Source organism: Candoia aspera, chromosome 3 (genome assembly GCF_035149785.1).
Source record: "Candoia aspera isolate rCanAsp1 chromosome 3, rCanAsp1.hap2, whole genome shotgun sequence".
Taxonomy (NCBI): domain Eukaryota; kingdom Metazoa; phylum Chordata; class Lepidosauria; order Squamata; family Boidae; genus Candoia; species Candoia aspera.
The window spans coordinates 135135691-135140336 of NC_086155.1; positions in this window are offsets into that span (position 1 = coordinate 135135691).

Consider the following 4646-nt stretch of genomic DNA (forward strand, 5'->3'; position numbering starts at 1 on the left):
AGATAAACGGTACAAATAATTGTGATAGCTGATAAAATAAAGTCATTAAAAAAAGGCCTAAGGCAAAGTGGAAAGGTTTTAATTACGGACAAAAATCTTCTCTAGTGGAGGCATGACTAATTTCCAGGAAGTTTATATTATTGACACCAGTGCCTATAACACCTACCTTTGCATTGTTTCAAACTAGGTAGCAGCAAGCTACAGTACCATTAGCAATATATCCTCCACAGAATATAAAGACAAGATAGCCCTATAATAAAATAGGGTGTTCTTTGTACAGCTTGGTCTTTAACTTTTAGAACTATCTAAGCCAATGCCAACACCATGCTTAGTAGCTAACTGGCAATCAGTGCAGATTTTTCCAGATGGAAATTACGTGTAAGGACTCCACTGAATATTCAGTAGCAGTAACTTCTGAAGCACTTTCAAAGAAAGCCCCACATACAGTGCAATATATATCAAATCTTGAAGTCATCAATGCATGGGCTTCTCTGACAAGATTATTCGTGTCCCGGAAAGTCTTCATTTGTACAAACTAAAACTGTAACAGATATTTTTGGCCACCAAGGCTACTTTAGCCTCCAGTGACAAATCAACAACCTTCTCTTGAATATGAATCTACCCCAGGTGTACCCTGTACCAGATGCCTTCTAGCTGTTGCCTGTTGCTTCATCTCCCAGATGTGGTCTGATTTGTTTCATCTGCTCAAAACAATATGGAAATCTTGTCTTTTCCAGTGTTGTAGAAGATGCTAAAGAACATCCAGGCTGATGGCCTGCTTTGCCTCACCATCTCATTCTGAGACTAAAGCCTCAACTGGATTGTTGGTTCTAGCAGCATAAATTACTGAAGAACATTAAAAAATGCATTAGATTTCATAAGTCTCCAAGGATAAATCATTTTATCAGGTTTTTGACTTGTGCCCCATGAGACTGTATTTCATTAGAAATTGGCCTGACCATGACAAGTGTGATTTTTTTAAATCCCTCCTATAATCAGCCCCTTTTTTTTTTCACCTCTAGGACAAAGACCTGATCAAGGATCTGTTCTGCCCTGTGCATTGAGCCAACTATGCATTGAGATAACTCCATCAAAACCTTGAACCTGCAAGCTGGACTATTCAGTGCAACCTCAACATGAATGTTTAAATCCCCCAGGATAACTGTCCTTCAATACCATTCCCAAGTCCATCTCAGCAAGGATGCCATCAGGTAGCAGACAATGGTACACCAACAATCATCATTTGCCTCTCTGCCAGCATCAGATGCAGACCCTTAAAACTCACTGCATGGTCAGGTTTCTTAATAAGCAAAATGGATGTTCTATGAACACTAATTCCCTAGTGCAAACTGGTGCTATCCGGAATCCAGTATACCAATGTTCCTTTGTTCTCTATGCCCTGTGCATTTTGGCCCCTAGTTCCACCCGCTCTCTCCCGAATCAAGACAATCCACATCCCTACCTCCACTTACATACAATGGGTTGTTACTATTGTTGAGGACTAATTCCCTTTTAAAGCTGCCCAAATTGGTGACAATCATTCCATCTGAAGTCCTCAGATTAACTACAAGTTACGTTGTGTTACCTGCCCTTAATCTTCCACTATTCAGCTTTATTGGGAGGCCCCGAGGTCTAATGTTCTTGAAAGGAAAAGCATTGCCTTTTCCAAGTTACAAAGACCCAACATTTGCAGCCTTTCCTCATAGATGAATTAGCCTATTCTTCTGATAAGTTCTGTGGCCCACTTTCAGCTCTGGAATGCAGAGTCTTCAGAACCATACATAATATTCAAATGTTATCCCTAAAAATTTATGCTGGCGAGTATATCCCAGAGTTTTCTTCACAACAGTACAGAAGTGGTTTGCCATCACTTCTTCCAGGATGTTTTGATAAACTTCTCAGTGTAGCCAAAGTCCTGGGATTTCTTGGCAGTCTGCCATCAAATACTTAACCATATAAACTCTTTCCACCTCCCTTTCTGCAATTTCTTATCTAAATTCTCCAACATGAAAATAAGCCTATTTGGGAGGAGGAGCAGGAAGTAAAGGTACAGTAATCTTTCCTTCCATTCAACTCTACCATATAGCTGTTTGACCATACGTAAGACACAGGTCCTCACCTCTAATGTCATATTGAACAGTACCCAGAACAAGCTTCTCACTAACCAGGCATTATCCACCCCATTGAAGCTAAAATATAGGTTATGTTGTCTATAGTTCCCATTATGTGGAAAAAGGATCCAAACAGAAATTACCAAGCTACAAGTAACTGCAAGTTTGCACAGTGAATGATGGGATGTTGCCTTGTCAACATTTTCCAACTGTTTCTTCACCCATGGGGAAAGAGGATGGGGTTCTACATTTCAGAAGGTTAAAAATACTATAGTTAGGGGAGCAAAAGCTATGGCTATTATTCTACTGGTACTAAGAATTTTGGGGTATAGTTCTCCTTTGGGATACCTGGCTAAAAAAAATGCAGTAAGTTATAATAAAGGATTTAATGCAAAATTTATTTGAGTTTGGATTTTATATCATTAGAGAAGAGCTTTGGTGACCTACATTCCATGATAAAAGTGATGAATGTTTAATAAGTGTGCACATAGAGCAATACTGAAACTTTATAAAATTTCATAGCTATTTTCAAGAGTTTATATTTTTGAAAACAAATATAATGCAGGAGGTACAGGAAGCAAGATGTGAAAAATTAGATGGAAGAATGGCTGGACATAGATCAGGAAGACCCAGGTTTAAATCCCCACTCCATCATGGAATCCAGAGTTTGATTTGGGGCCAATTATCTCTTTCAGCACAGCCTACCTCACAGGGTTGCTGGAATATTATGAAAGGTGGATCCCTGCACTCTGCCTTAAGTTCCCGGTGAAAAGACAGGGTATAAAGGTAATAAACAAACACATAAACAGGATAGTAAAGAGATCTGAAAAAGTTTGTGACACAATGCTAATGTAACATGACTTTTAACAACTTGGATATGTTCTCAAGTTCCTTTTACCAGATTTCAAAGCATAATTTGCACATATTGAGCAAAACAGTCCATATATTTAACATAAAACTATATTTGATCCTATAGAGAAAAACATTTAGAAACTTAAACTAGTGATATCTTGGAAATTTTTACTTCATCCAGTGACAAATTTCAGCCATTCCTATGATTTCAGATTACATAAAATACAGACATGAGAAGGAAATGAAACCTGTAAGATGACCATATAGTACTTTACATGGAAATTTGTAACACCATAAGCATCTACAAGATACATTTCCATAACAGAAATGCAATTTGTATTACACAGACACTACCGCACTCACTTATCTACAGCACTCACTTATCTACAACCAGGGAAAATTTCCAAGGCACAAATTCAGTGCTGTCACTGGCTCCGTTTGAACACAGTTTGATACCATGAGAATAGTGTCCTGGATTTGCATATTTCCCTTTCCTCCCTCACAACCCTGGCCAAAACTTTGGAAGTTTCTGCTTTTTCTTAATCAGAGGCTAATGTTTGTTGAATCTTAAATTCTGATTAATTTTAACTCTGGCATATTTAATAAGGCAGCTTCATTACCCATGGTTTGAAGTTTGCTTATTTAAAGCGTGATTAACTACAATTCATTGATTTTGGATGATAAGGCAGACTGCAGTTAAAGTAATCCAGAAGCAAGAAACTTATAACTGCACCTTCCACTATATGGAAGGAGGAAGACTTTAAGCCTGAGGTTCAGCAAAACTTTTTTAATGTGATGTTCAAACTGGTCACTGTAATGTTATAGATCACATTAAGAATTTCTCTAAAATCCGTAATTTTTAACAAAAGCCTTTGGGAACAAAACTTACACTTTACTTAATTTTTAATATAGTTTATCTGGTAAACTAACAATATAGATATTTTTAGGTAGGTCTTGAAGAACAGCACCTTCCCTGGGCACTCTCGGGAAGTTCACCAGGCTGTTGAACATCGTTCCAAGAGCTTCTTTCAAAACAAAGACAAGTTCAGAATTATCTTCTTTCAACAAATGGCTGGCTAAAATGTGGATTTCAGGCTTCTCCATAGAACTTTAACAGAATAGGCCCTTTGCTTGGTTTAAATTCCTACAGAGAATAAAGCAGGATGAAACCAGACAGGAAGAGAAATGGTCTTACATGCTATTTACATTTTAAGTCTATTCTCTGGTAGGTTGCACAGTGAATGTCTGTGAGTTATTCAGAACAATGCTCGATGTCTTTAAGGCAATACCATACTACAGAAATCAAAAAACACATCAGAACTTCAATTCTGCACTCAGTAAGTATTGGCCTTCAGTACTTCCTCCTTTTGAAACTTCAATTCACCATAATTTACAGAAAATTTTTAATTTAACCATATGTATTACCAAATTCCATATGACAATTCAAGAAAGAGCATTTGCTCTACAAGCAAATTCACGGATTATAAAAATCAACACTTGATAACCAAAGAGAATTTCTGCCTTCTTTTAAAGTATTTTTTAGGCCAATAGGAGTTTATAAATACTTCTGACCTAGTATATATTATTTTATAGTGAGAAATCCTCCAAAGGGGCTGTCAAATGTTAAAACATATATACCACATTTGTCCATTCTTTTTTGCCAATAAGTCCTATTACCATGGC